This window comes from Protopterus annectens, chromosome 9.part0, assembly GCF_019279795.1.
Source record: "Protopterus annectens isolate FY-2018-M chromosome 9.part0, PAN1.0, whole genome shotgun sequence".
In the NCBI taxonomy this organism is placed as follows: Eukaryota; Metazoa; Chordata; order Ceratodontiformes; family Protopteridae; genus Protopterus; species Protopterus annectens.
Window position 1 is genome coordinate 1,415,695,827 of NC_056743.1, and position 15,908 is coordinate 1,415,711,734.

Sequence of the window (15,908 nt, forward strand, 5' to 3'; positions counted from 1 at the left end):
CTTCCTTGTATTTGCAAAATTGTGCTCCTGTGCAGTTTCTACACAAACACGGCTACTAACCCTCTAGATTCCAGGCTGTCAGCACTGTGAAGATGCAGGTTAGATAAAAACTCATTGGTATTGGTGAATCCCAAAAAAGAGAAACTTTGTAGGGATGTTCACTCTGTGTAGGCACTTCCACTGTGTTTTTTTTCAATGGATATCAACAGTGAGTGATGAGATCAGGGGTGTGTGTCAGGTTACACTTTCAAAGTTGTACAAGTCAGTCTGTGGAGGGTGAAGGTGCATGTAAGGTATGCACGAATCACAATTTGTTTGTCATCCTTGGAATTTCATTGTAAAAATGTGTCTCTCTCTGTCCATATCGAATAATTTTTGTACATTTTTAATGTCCTCGTTTTCACACTGGAGGAATGATTGACTGGCAGCTTTTGCTGTGCTTGGCTTGCAAATAATCCTGTGGCACCATGTGTATGAAAGCAGGACTATTCGACCCTGGACAGTTCGACCCTGGACTGTTCGCCCTCATACATTTCTATACAATTTCATGTATAAATTTATATGTATTGTATATGTGATATTTTAGTGGACAGTTCGACCCTGGACTATTTGACCCCAGACTGTTTGACCCCAAATATATTCTAGTAAGTACTTTATCATTATGTTATTATTTAATCAATTGTTCAGTAATAACACTGTTCATTTTTCATTGTAAATAAATATATATTTTTTACTTTAATATTTTATTTAATTTAATTATTACATTGGTTAGTATAAATATAACACATAAACTTTTAACATATAATAACTAGTATTATGTTTTATCCCACATTGGTCAACCCTAAATCATATAACCACTGACTAATTAACTAAACAAAACATTGCTGCATGTGCACATCTCATAAAACATATTGAAAAATATAACGAATATATATATATACATGAATGGCTGAAAACTAATTCACATAGTAATAACTACTACTACATACTAAAAAAAACCTTAAAAGGATCCCACATTCAATGACGCATTCTTAATGACTGCTGCTTCATAATCGTGAAACTAACCTTCTGTACCTTCCTGTATGTGCACATAAAACACGGTGTGTCAGGTTGTCATAGCAACCTAAGCAGATATTAATGTCTCACTAAAAAATAACACATAAGCAATCAGATGTAACACTCAAGCATATGCTTGAGTGCATCACCAAAAACTAACATATCTAATATCAAAATATAATTTAATAAACACCTTTAAAACATGTAAGCTCACTCAAACACTACTTTCTAATGACCGGACCGAACGTTTGAACTGGCAAATTATAGACATGTGCATCCGTATCGTGTCTACATATTATCTGGGGAACAATGGATATAGTGCATAAGTAAAAATTATCTAAATGCAGACCAAACACCCCATGATGCAAAAGATATGATGTAAAAGAACTGGCTACAATAAATAATAACTGAACCTGCACCTACAAAGCTAAGACACTTGCACTGTTGTAGAGATAATAATGCTGCACACCAAACAACTAAACTACAAACTACAAATTAATTCAACTAATTGCATTTTTTGTAAAGTAAGTGTAGCCGAAGCACATAAATAGAAAAGAAAAAAACTGTCTAAGCCAATTTTAAGAATGTTTAAACAGTCTTTCTTTTCTATTTATTCTTTGATGTGTTTCGGCTTCACTTACATTATTCTTTTTATTCGGTTCCAACCGTCCGGGGTCAAACTGGTCGGGGGCAAATCAGCGGGGTCCAAATGTCCTGTACTCTGTGTATGTGTAGGGCTAGAGTACAGAAGGTCCTGGGTTCAAGTACAGGGTGGGCAAGCTTTCCTTTTTATACTGAATGTTTGCGCGATATCACAGGAATGGAGAAAAGTAATTACAATTTTCCATGCTTGCTTTATTTATAAAAAACTGCATGGGGTGCGCTGAGGTGTGCCTAGCACAATGATGATCAAGCAGTAGGTGTGTGTAATAGATTCTAATTACAGTGTAAGAAGGTGAACTCCATTTCATAAACCAATTAAACAAGGTACAGCTATTATACATGCTATAAAGCATCCATGTAACCTTCATTCTTGTTTTCCTAAATACTTCGATACCACTGGAGTACAGACAAGGAAATTTTATCTGACACAATGCTAGGAGCTCCTGCAGCTATTCTACATCTGCGTGTGCTAGAGACTGAAGTCAATGTTGCTGCTGGTTCTGATGACAATAGGCCTAGGCCAAGAAGGAGAAGAGTGTGCAGGGCCAGGGTTACTAATCAGACACTACATGATCTGGAGATTGTAGAGTACTACAGGCTGGACAGTGACACCTTACAAGAACTCTGCCGCCCTCGGCTCTGAGCCAGAACCAATCAAGGGGAAACCATTCCAGTGGAAACTAAGGTATGTGTAGTCCTTAGAATATTAGCTGCAGGTACTTTTCAAAGACCAACTGTGGACATAATGGGTGTGTCACAGGCACTGGATGCTATGCTCATACATGCCAGGGAGCACATATGTTTTTCCTGTAGTTCTGAGGAGAGGGCTAGCAAAATGCAAAAGTTCTACCCTGTAGCACACTACCCTGAAGTACTGGGTGCCATAGATTGCACTCATGTAAGCATCAAGGCACCACCTGGTGAGCAGGGTAGAATCTACATTAACTTCAAAGGATACCACTTCATCAACTGCCAACTTGTGTACAATGCCCAAGGAATAATCTTGAATGTGTGTGCTGGCAACCCTGGCAGTTATCATGACTCATATATCTGGCACACATCACAGCTGTATCAGATGTTTGTTAGGGGGGACATCCCACAGGGCAATTTATCAGGGGATGCTGGCTACTCACTGGAACCGTGGATGATGACACTCATCAGAAGTGCACACACACCCACAGACAAATGCCATAATGAGGCACACGCCCAAACCAGAAGCATCATAAAGTGTGGGTTTGGGCTGTTGAAGTCATATTTCCGGTGCTTAGATACATCTGGTGGAGCCCTGCAGTATAATCCAGAGACGTGCACAAATCTTCACAATATGTGCTATGCTACATAGTCTGATCTTGCAGAAACAGCTGCAGCAGAATCAGCTAGGGAAAGGGACACACATCTCCCCACCAACACCTAGGTTACCACAGCCACAATCAAAGGAGGGCTCAGAGGAAGAATCACATGGTGCTGTGCCTGCAGGCAGATGTAGACATGCTCAATATGGCCTTGCTTTGGCTAAAAGACAATGCATAGCACATTCACTGACCACCTAGGTGCCTAATGTCTTTCTCCTACTTGCACACATAGTAAACTTAATACCAAGCAACTCACACAACCTGTACCTACCCATGTGCTGGCTATGTGCTCCTTGCAGCAGACACAGTCAGCCCTGAACTCAAATTGCTTTCACTGCTGTATTTGCAAGGTAAGTCCTGAACCTAGAATTTAGTTTTTTGAATGATATTATGGCATAACCCAGTATTTAGTAGGCTGGAACAGTAATTAAGTAAATAGTGCCATGGATTTGTGCAAAAAAGTACTTTAACATGTGACAGCAGGAAGACCTTTACATTACTTTATGTGTCTATTAATAAGTACTAGGCCTCAGGGGTCAAAGATTCACACAATCCTACTGATGTTCACTACATGGCCTTATTTTTCCACCATATGTTTGTACTAGAAAATCTGTAAAGACAGAAGTCAGACAGTACTGATACACATTGCAGTTTCTGACTTCACAGCCCTTTCCAAGATCAAGCAACAGGCAGGAAGCAGAACAAGGAAAATAACATGGTCATCATGTCCTTGTCTGTGCCATAACAGTATCAACTTCACTTACCCACAAAAGTACAAGCTATGGTTGTTTGTGGCATAACAGTACATGAGCCTCCCCCCAAAGCAGTGTAGTCTTGCTTGTACCTTAACAGTAAATCAGCAATGCCCCCCCAAATGAACAGTGTGTCTTTATGTCATCCCATCTGGCCTTCACTTGCTGGCAGATGCATATCATATAACTCCCATTTAATATATTCACACGTTTTAAGGCCAAGGATATAGAATGTCTTACACACTTGAATGTCTGACAGTACTGCTCAGTACCAAGAAACACAGACAAGTAAGACAAAGCTGTATATCTGACAACTGAATCCTAACAGGTTGTGTGATCAGTAAGTGCACCACTATGTCCAAATGTAATACAGAGGGCTAAAAGTACAAGTCACAGCTGAAGATCTCATAGCAGTGTACATTCTGATGCATTTGTTTGTGTGAACAATGACTTCAGTTCTTTGCTGTAAAGCTATTTGGCAAAGAGGACTAAGACATCCATCCTGTTTACTGAGTCTGCAGTGGTGTGAGAGTTCAAATCCTAAACTATGTACAACTAATATGTAGTATAACTTCATAGTGTGTATGTCATACCTTGCTTTTGCTCAGTTCATGTATGACTTCCTTTCCATTTATTTTCCTTTCTTTTTTTATTGTTTTCACCACTCTTTTCCCAATGCACTGCATAATGCAAACAAAGGACTGGATGTTTGACTATGCTTATGTGGCTTGCATGAAGCATGGCATTGCTAATACTGCACCACCTAGGATGCAGACAGGCAGACATAGAAACCGAATACCTTCAATAAATACTTTTGGCTAGCATGAAAACCCGGCATGGATTAACTGTCACATATTAGCAATGGAGCTCATGTTTTGTGCATTGCTTACCTACACACAAACAGCTGTATCTCACGTGTGTACACTTAGTTAACTATAGTGCAAGTCAGCTTCCAAATGTGCACCTTTCAACTGTATAGATATTTGTAGGATGTCCTGAGCTTGGCATTACAGTTTTTCCCTGTTCCTCATAAATGGTTTTCTGGCAAATAATTTGAAATTACTTGCCTAATTAAGCCAGAAAACAATGACAGACATTTGAATTTCAAAACGTGTACCCTTTAGACAATGCACATTAATGCAAAACATATTATTCTATCAACTGTATAAGTTTGTAAGAGCAGCATGTAAAATGTGTCCCTATGTTTGGTCCTTTTTCAACCCAATATGTATGGCTATGTTCAGATTTCTTGCTACAACAGGTTGAGATGTATGGCCCATTGTGCCATGAAAATGTGTATATGATGCTGTCTGATTTCAGTCCATGTGTTGACCACACAGCCACAAGGATTACAACCCTGGGTTCTCAGTTCATTTTTTCCACATGTATATTGACCATACAGCAATGTGTAATTTATAATGTTGTGTGCTCCCTCATGGACAATGCCAGTTGGTAATGCTCACGGTCATGATCTGCTAAACTCAAACATCCAAATATGCTCCCTAAGGGTACTTGTGTTGTTATATAGCTAGGCTTCTAAGCAGCCTAGTGCTATTAGACTATTAGTCTCATATGATGCTATGACCCTGTGTGCCTATGCAGGCCTCCCAAGCTGTTTCCCCCACAGGGCCGGCTGATGTCATCTACTATAAGTCCACCTACACTCATGTCTAGGTCAGAGTTGTTCTGTGGTGTGTGCATTAAGTACTGTGTCCTGTAGACTGTGCACTTAGGTAGGTAGGGGTTCTGTTCTCACTTTAGTTGACTGTGAGTGTGTCTGTGTCGCTAGTCAGCAGATTTGAAGTGCTATTCTGCAGTTACATCTCCAATGGCAAATTGCTATTTTTCAGATGGCTGCTCATCCCTACATATTCATTCCATACCGGCCTCCCAAGCTGTTGTCTCTCGCAGGGCCTGCTGATGTCATCTACTATAAGTTCACCTACACAGCTGTATAAATCAGACTTGATGTGTTAAGTACTGTGTTCTGTAGTCTGTGCAATTAGATAGGTAGGAGTTCTAATATCAATGCAGTCAACTGTATGTGTGGTGTGTGTGTGTGTGTGTGTGTGTGTGTGTGTGTGTGTGTGTGTGTGTGTGTGTGTGTGTGTGTGTGTGTGTGTGTGTGTGTGTGTGTGTGCATGTTGTGTGTGAGCAGAGTATAAGTGATATCCCACAGTTACATCTCCAATGGTATGGCTGGCCATTTTTTTTGTAGCTGCTCATCCCTACACAGTCATCCCAGGCTGGCCTCCCAAGCTGTTGTCCCCCAAAGTGCCTGATGATGTCATCTATTTTAAGTACACCTGCACTCCTATATAACTTGCACTTGTTCTGTGGCTTGTTCTGTTCTCTCTTTGTGTGTGAGTCAGCTAAAACTTGATACTATAGAGAGCATTTTACACCAGCAGGTGGGACAATTTTATATTCTCCTCAACAGACAATGCTGGTATCATCAGCTATAAATGCTTGTCAGACAGAGTGTAAGTCAGACTTGTGCTGTGGCGCATGTGCTACATTCAGTGTTCAGTGATCTGTAGCCTGTGTGCTTAGGTAGGGGTTCTGGTTCTATTCTCACTGCAGTCAAGTGTCTGTGTGTGTGAGTCAGGTGTAACTTGATATTACAGAGAGCATTTTACACCAGCATGTGGGACACTAATACATTCTCCTCAACAGATATTGCTGATTTCATCAACTATAAAGTGTTGTCTGACATGGTCCAAGTCAGCCGTGTGCTTGGCAATTGCATAAAGTCCTGGGTTATGCAGTCTGAGTACTTAGATAGGGGTTCTATTCTCACTGCAGTCAAGTGTGTGTGTGTGTGTGTGTGTGTGTGTGTGTGTGTGTGTGTGTGTGAGTCAGGTGTAACTTAATATTACAGAGAGCATTTTACACTAGCAGGTGGGACACATATTCTCCTCAAAAGACACTGCTGACGTCATCAGCTATAAAGGGCTGTCAGACACAATGCAAGTCAGACTTCTGCCATGGCACGTGTGCTATGTTCACTGAGCTGTAGCCTATGTACTCAGATAGGTAGGGTTTCTATTCTCACTGCAGTCAACTGTGTGTGTTTGTGAGTCAGCTGTAACTCAATATTACAGAGAGCTTTTTACATCAGCAGGTGGGACACTGTTATTCCCATATGGTCACCAGACAATGCTGATGTCATTGGGTATATCAGAGTACTGTGTATGCATCTATCTCACTAGGGCATGATCAGACAGTGGCCTAGATGTCTGGCAGACATTGTGTCATGTGATACAAAACAAATTAAAGTGACATGTTTTAATCTGTACACATACATCATGGCATGGTTTGTAGGCTCTGTGTTAGCTTGATGAGAAGGACCTGTGGGTTGTCCTGCAGATACATGCTTCTGGTGAGCTACATGCAGTATAAGGCATGATACTGTACTACTCTGATGAGATCACACTACAGTGCTGTCATGCAATCCAGAGATATGAATGAGATGGCCTGACTTAATGATTTGCATCATACGTTCGTACTGGATAATCATTAAAGAGAACAGTTAGAAAGCAATGAGACACCTTACACCTGTTGACTTCACATCCCTTACAAGACAATACACTATAAAATACTGCAATGGTAATGCTATCAAGTGTACAACTTAACAAGGCAAATATAATTCACATGTACAATTAACATTTAAACAACACAAATGTAAGAACAGGTAAGCAGACAGGCTGAACCATGTAACTGTTGTGTGTGTGTCTGTAGGGATCCTCCATGTGAAAGTGGTATGTGACAGTGTGCATGAACACAGCCAAGCTCAGTGCTAGCTATAGGTCCTGATATGTCGGACAGGTGTAAGTTGTCAATTCATCGCTGTTGCCCCCAACCATGAAACCTGGCTCTGCCAGGAGATGCACTGGCACTTCCACACCCAAGGTCAGATGCAGTGCTACTACCTGACTGTGAGTGTTGTCTGCTGGATGTACTCCCTTCATGGAATGCCCAGGGCCACAAACCCATGGCCTGCCACATCTGGATGTGGACAGCACAATCTGTGATGATTCAGGGAATGTACTGCCACTATGGGAGCATGCTAGAGCATGGCCACATTGGCTAGCAGCAGATGGTGTGGCTGACCTATGCCCACATGGACTATGTCCCCCTCCCAGAAGGCATGTCATCACAGACACTGCATGGTCCATGATATAAACCCCTTGTTCCATCACAGACACTCCATGTTCCAACATGTCATTGAATGGATCCATTGAATTGGCTACACAGTGGAGGTAGTCACAGATGTCAGACTGCCACATCTAGAGCCTTGAGCAAATTTCTGGAGCACCCTTCAGAACATGCCTCTGCCTCCATGATGGCCCTAAACATCTATTGAGTGACACAGGAAGAGACACCAGCACCAGGTGGAGGAGAGACAGCAGGTCCCCTCTGAGCACCCCATCAACCCTCCTATGTGACACTTCACCAAAACTTTGGCTACAGACAGATTATACAGGCACTGAAGCTGCAGTAGCCACACTCCCCTGATCAATGTCCTCATCCTCAACCTGTCCAATATCTCTAGCCTCAGTGGACTGGATAAGCATAGGCCTATTGGCTGTGTCCAGGGAAAATAGAGGGGGTTGCTGGATGTCAAGCTCTGTGCCAGATTAAACCTCTGCACCCCCCAACTGTGCTTCAGTTTGGTCACCATCATCATCAGTGTCTGTGGAGACACTGACATCAGGTGTCTGAGTGCTTTCACTCCCACTGTCATGCTCACCTGTGATAAAAAAGGGAGAAACAGAGGAATACATTAATGCCTGCACTACTATGCTGCAATATATGCTAAAAACACTACACTGCTGTCACTAATACAGACAGTACAGCAATACATACAACATGCCTGAGAGCAAACATTATGAGATATCTTGAGATTTCTCTACAGTACTGACATAAATGTATTAGACTTACCATCTGCAGAAGGCTTGCATCTCTGTATTCCCGATGGTTCTGAAATAAGTAAAGCAAAAGGTAATGGTAACAGCATCACATTAAATAGTAATACAGGGGGAAATACATTTACAACTCTATATCTGCAGTACCTCAAATGTCAACAGGAATCTATCTGACAACTTGTAGCAATTCTAAATCCCCCACCCAACAAACTGACACAGACATATACATTATTGAAGTTTAGTATAATATGCCACAGTAGTCTAATTATAATCTAACGAAACATAGCTGGAAGCTCCTCCTGGGATGCAGAAGTTGTGCCCACATTGAGAATATAATGTGCCATGAATTGCTGGGAACTGTCCTGGGTGGCAGTTTTCACCAGGAATTCCTCAGTGACAGTGAGAGAGGGTTCTGCTGCAGGGCCTCCACCTGTGACTTGACAATCATGTGCCACTGCAGCTGCACACCAACATGCAGCTGTATCCATGTCTGTTGCTCTGTGCCGCACCTGGTCATATGTGTGATTGTGATGCCCAATGGTGTTAATGTTGGCCACTAATTCATCCCAGAGAGCTGCTCAGCCATATTGTCCTGCCCCCGAACAGTATAACAGCATCATGTTGCCTTAAGGCATCAATTATCAGATTATTCACTGCATCTGTAAATGGGGGCCTACACTGAGCAACATATTGTATCCTACAGGAAAAAAGAATGATAATATACAAAGATCACACAAATTAACTGTTTACCGATAATGCAGTAAAAGAAAGCTCTCTGTATTTCCCCCTGGACAAACATGAGAGTCTGCATATTTCTACAAATAACAAGATGGAGGTTACAAAATAGGGAGACTAACAAGAGAAACATATACTTGTTTGTACCTTAGCAGTAAGTATAATATGCTCACCCACCCCAAAAAACAGTGTAGTCTAGTGAGTGCCCTAGCACTAACTCATCTTTGTTCCCCACAAACAAAATGACAGGCTAAAGACCCATTGTGCTAACAAAACATCTTTGAGATGCTAAAAGTGTTATCAAAGGACCTGTCCACGTATCATGTACATATTTATAACACAACATTCCCTTTTCAGGTATTTTCAGTGCTGTGTACCTGTGAAATGGCTTAATGACTAAGGCCATGCTATCATTACACTTTTAAGTAATGCATACAGATTAAAGTGTGAAAGTCATTACTTCATAATTATTCTTAACTACATTCTAGCATATGCATCATGGAGGTAACAAAATGGGAACATACCTGCTGGAGTGCAATACTCCTCTGTAGAGATATACTGTGAAGAAATATGGTTGTCTTAGTGAGTTGAACAATGTACTAACTTTCCTCAATACCAGTCTAGCTAGCTACACATTTGCCTTTTTATAATGGAGTACATTATTAATGGATTGCATCTGTCCTGCTCTATGCTCCAGAGATGCTAATTACTGCATGTACATGTGAATTGCATGCTAATCAGCCAATCTTGTGAGGCTGTTTAACAAGATATAAAGTATCTGTGCAGACTCCATGCTGTGTTTTCCTAGGGATGTCACAAAGTGTGGAGCATAGACACAGCATTTACAGGGTAAGTCCTGAACATGTACTGTAATGCTTAATACTATTATGGCATGTACTTGGATTTCCTCACATAGTACAGTAAGCAGACAAAATATGGGAGATGTGTACAGAAAGTCAAGTAACATGTGACAACAGATAGCTATTTCTCTTGTATGCATCCATTAGAAAGTAGTAGTCTTCAGCCATGCAAGATTCACATATTCACAGATTCATAACTCTCCAAAGTACTGGTGATCAATGTATGACCTCAGTTTAGCCATATGTTTGTAATGGAATATCTTTACATAGAGAAGTTGTGCCATAACATGACCTCAGCTTGGACTAACCTTCATAAAACAGTGTACTCTTATATGTTCGATAACAGGAATTCACCTTTGCTCCCACCACCAAAAGAGAAACATATGGTTGTTTGTGTCATCCAACCTAGCCTTCATTTGCTGACAACTGCATATCATATTATTCCTAGATAATATACACACAATGTAAGGTAAATGATGTAGACTGGCTTTCACAATGTATATCTCTGAATACTGGTTAGACAACTGATGAATGGCCAAGCAACACAGATTGGTGTCATTTCAAGCAAGAGTCCTAACATGTTTTTTGTTCACTAAGTGCAGTACATCCAAATCTATTTCATAAAATACATGTACACATTACAGCTGGTGGCTTGATATCAGTTAGAAGACTTCGTAGAAGAGTGTTGTGGTGTGAGATTGGAAATCTAGACCTTTGCTTACATACCTGCTATGTAATAACAAACTGTATTTCCCTTTTTTCACCTTCTATCTTACTTTAGTAGGTGATGGGGTGAATTGTGGGGAGCATTATTTGTGCGATGCACCGCTAAGCTCAAACAGGTTTGGCTATGCCAGTCAGTTTTGCGTGTAGAGCAGCATTGTGCAAAATGGACGTTTGGACCACCCAGGTAGCAGACAGGACCTAGACAGCCGAAAACAGAAACAGGATGCTTTCTAGTAATGTAATTTGGCAAAAACTTCACAATGAATACTAATTTAGGGGTTGTTGTATAAATTACTCTGTGGCAGCAGGTGTTAATTCTAGATGGTCCTAGGTTTGAGTACAAGGTATACAGTCTTTTTTTACTATTGTGACAATGCAGTATTTAGCAGTAAGCTGACACATAGAAAAAGGGTTTCCTAACTTTCATGTGGCAATAGCTGTCAGTACAGGACATACAATCCACATGGTCTAGGGTTCATATACAGAATATATCATTCAATTTTAATGCTGTACCAATTCCCATTATAGTCACTGTCACTTATAGCAGGTGAGTTAATGTAGCTTATATATATATATATATATATATATATATATATATATATATATATATATATATATATATATATATATATATATATGACTTAGGACTGGCACAGTAATATTGTGTGAGTTATGTGACTATTTATTAATCTATGTACTACCAAGTTAATAGCAAAAGTACAATTGTGGGTATAATGTGTACTAAGTTCAGGCAAGTGTATTCCTGCTACGTGGCTTGGGATGCCTTTCCCATTGGGCCAACACAGCCACTGAATTGCTGTATCTCAAATAACATAGAAATTGCATTAGTTATCAAACTTCTGCATCACATACCACCATGCAAGCACTTTGCACCCTGTTTGCACAATGGTAAGTGGCGCGCAGCTTTTTCAAATGTTGCCAAATCAGAAAGTGCAGCCTCTGAGTAAATGCAAATACATGCAGTTAGTGGGAAAAATATCATTCTACATTAGACCTGCTCTATGACAGACATGGAAAGCATTTCTGGTGAGAGTTTGAGATTTAAGGCTCAAAGATGGGGTGTCCAGGAGTCCAAATTGTTTGTTGGTCTCCTGGTGAATGAACATGGGCCCCAGCTCCGGCAGAGGCACTATCATGGCTCACAATCAAGGATAGAGGCATAGAATAGTCTGACCTAGACTCTGACCACTGCTACTGGTGAACAATGTAGGAAACACTACCAAGACCTCGGGATGAGGAGGAGGGATACCCTCAACCATTGGATTGAGGAATGTCAGACTGGTGGCACCCCACAGATGTGTAAGTATGATTTTCAGAAATTACTTGTAATAGTTTAAAGCTGCATATACTCAGGCTTGGTATTCATAATGGTATTCTGTTCTTTTCTGTTTTCTCCACAGCTGAGGCAGATCATGATCTGAATGTAAGAGCCCATGAAAGTCGATTGGCAAGGATGCGAGCAGCATGTGATATGTATGCATCACAACAGTTCTGTTATCGTAGCATTAAAAGTTAAACACTGCTTTGTAGTGCCTCTTGACTGTATGGGTTTTGCAGAATGTTCAGACTGTTGTCTCAAAATTTTGGTTTGCTTCTCATGCATTGTGTTTGTCTGGCAAATCTTAGCGAAAGCATTGAGGATTGCAGTCAGAAAATGACATTTGTGTCTTATACTTCATACCTTTCAGAACATCTGTGCTACTACAAAGCTTGTTATTGTATCTCTTTTCTAGGTTTGCAGAAGAATATGTAAAATGTGTTGCTATTTGTGTGCATTTGTACTCCCAGTAATTATTGCTTGGTCCACATTTGTGGCTGTAAGAGGTTGTGAAGCAACACAGTAATACCTGTCAGCTGTACAGATTTCAACAGATTGTCCTGTCTTTGTATAGTTACAGATATAATTGTGGTTTTCAGTAACAAAATTGCATAAGGGTTGAGGACTGATGGCACTAATGTCAGACTTGTGAGATTCAGACCCCAGACCATTCAGAAAAGTCATGGAAGTGCAAAACCCATTACTGTATCAGCTTAATAGGTTTGTAAGAGCAAATATGTAAGAGTCATCCCTATTTTTCAGACTTTGGTCCCCATTCCCCATTCCATATGATTTTGTCCAGATATATTGCTGTAAGAGTTTGACACCCATGAATAAAGTACAATAAACTAGAGCATACATCTCACAACTGTAAAAGGAAAGTATGCATGCAGTACACTGTGGGAACACAGTACACTACAGTTATAGAGAGTAGTCAGCAGTTGTGGTTCAAACATCACAATTACCAAATGAACAAGTACTGCTATGTTTACATCTTTATTGCACTGTAACTGGAGACCTCTCAAGCAGTGGCAGAAATGGCCTGCTGGAAAATGTAATTAGTAGAAGTGGAGAATGCATATGGGCAATATATGCACACACCAAGAATTGCATTAGTTACCAAACATCTGCATCACTTACCTTCATGCAAGCACTTTGCACCCTTTGCACCTTGTTTGCACAACGGTAAGTGGAGCACAGCTTTTTCAAATTTTGCCAAATCAGAAAATGCAGCCTCTGAGAAAATGCAAACACATGCAGTTAGCGGGAAAAATATCATTCTACATTATACCTGCTCTATGACAGACATGGAAAGCATTTCTGGTAAGAGTTTGAGATTTAAGGCTCAAAGGTGGGGTGTCCAGGAGTCCAAATTGTTTGTTGGTCTCCTGGTGAATGAACATGGGCCCCAGCTCCAGTAGAGGCACTATCATGGCGCACAATCAAGGACAGAGGCATGTAATAGTCTGACCCCGGGCTCTGACCACTGCTACTAGTGAACAATGTAGGAAACACTACCAAGACCTCGGGATGATGAGGAGGGATACCCTCAACCATTGGATTGAGGAATGTCAGACTGGTGGCACCCCACAGATGTGTAAGTATGATTTTCAGACATTACTTGTAATAGTTTAAAGCTGCATATACTCTGGCTTGGTATTCATAATGGTATTCTGTTCTTTTCTGTTTTCTCCACAGCTGAGGCAGATCATGATTTGAATGTAAGAGCCCATGGAAGTCGATTGGCAAGGATGCGAGCAGCATGTGATATGTATGCATCACAACAGTTCTGTTATCGTAGCATTAAAAGTTAAACACTGCTTTGTAGTGCCTCTCGACTGTATAGGTTTTGCAGAATGTTCAGACTGTTGCCTCAAAATTTTGGTTTGCTTCTCATACATTGTGTTTGTCTGGCAAATCTTAGTGAAAGCATTGAGGATTGCAGTCAGAAAATAACATTTGTGTCTTATACTTCATACCTTTCAGAACATCTGTGCTACTACAAAGCTTGTTATTGTATCACTTTTCTAGGTTTGTAGAAGAATATGTAAAATGTGTTGCTATTTGTGTGCATTTGTACTCCCAGTAGTTATTGCTTGGTCCACATTTGTGGCTGTAAGAGGTTGTGAAGCATGGGCTTAGTTGGTATGCAATGCAGTAATACCTGTCACCTGTACAGATTTCAACAGATTGTCCTGTCTTTGTATAGTTACAGATATAATTGTGGTTTTCAGTAACAAAATTGCATAAGGGTTGAGGACTGATGGCACTAATGTCAGACTTGTGAGATTCAGACCCCAGACCATTCAGAAAAGTCATGGACGTGCAAAACCCATTACTGAATCAGCTTAATAGGTTTGTAAGAGCAAGTATGTAAGAGTCATCCCTATTTTTCAGACTTTGGTCCCCATTCCCCCATTCCATATGATTTTGTCCACATTTATTGCTGTAAGAGTTCGACGCCCATGAATAAAGTACAATAAACTAGAGCATACATCTCACAACTGTAAAAGGAAAGTATGCATGCAGTACTCTGTGGGAACACAGTACACTACAGTTATAGAGAGTAGACAGCAGTTGTGGTTCAAACATCACAATTACCAAATGAACAAGTACTGTTATGTTTACATCTTTATTGCACTGTAACTGCAGACCTCTCAAGCAGTGGCAGAAATGGCCTGCTGGAAAATGTAATTAGTAGAAGTGGAGCATGCATATGGGCAATATATGCACACACCAAGAATTGCTGGCTGACATCTATACTATAGTGTGCATCTGTTATCAATTGGGTATTCAGATACGTTATAAAAAAGTTTGTTTACAGTTTGTACTGTTTATAGAAAAGGTAACATAATAGAGTGTAAGAATTGTATCACTATTTTGTATATCACTTATGATGTCGCTAATGTTCTTCCTTTTTTTCTCTCTCCCCACCCATTATGTTCTTTTTTTTTCATTTTTTCCACAGCACAGAAGGGTAGGCCTTTTCCATGGGAGACACCTACCCCCCACTCTACCAGATACAGCACCACATCCCAGCACATCAGTGACACACCCTGGTAGCACCCCCTCTGCTGCCCTTAAACTACTTGGGCCCTCAGGTAGTTCCGCCTCAAAGGATAGGCCAGTGGTTCTCTCTGGGAGCAGAGCTAGAGGTGGTGATTTTATCACCCTCAATGAACTGCCAGAGTTGGTGTATAGGATTGTATGCCACACAGATGGTGCACTCTTATGCCAGGTGGAGACACTGTTCTCCATAATTTTTGCAAATAATACAAGTAGACACAGACATCAAACACTGCAGCCATCAGTGCAGTGAGGTGACAGTGATGACAGTCCACTGGGTGAGGAGTCAATTCTCACTGTCTCCAAACTTGACGTCTATGAGCTGTTGATGTCCCCCCTCCCCAGCCATGGTGTTCACCCCCCTCTTGTGTCCTTCACCATCCCTGTGTCTCATCTTGTATGTCCTGTCTGTCTGCCATGCTTCCTCACCT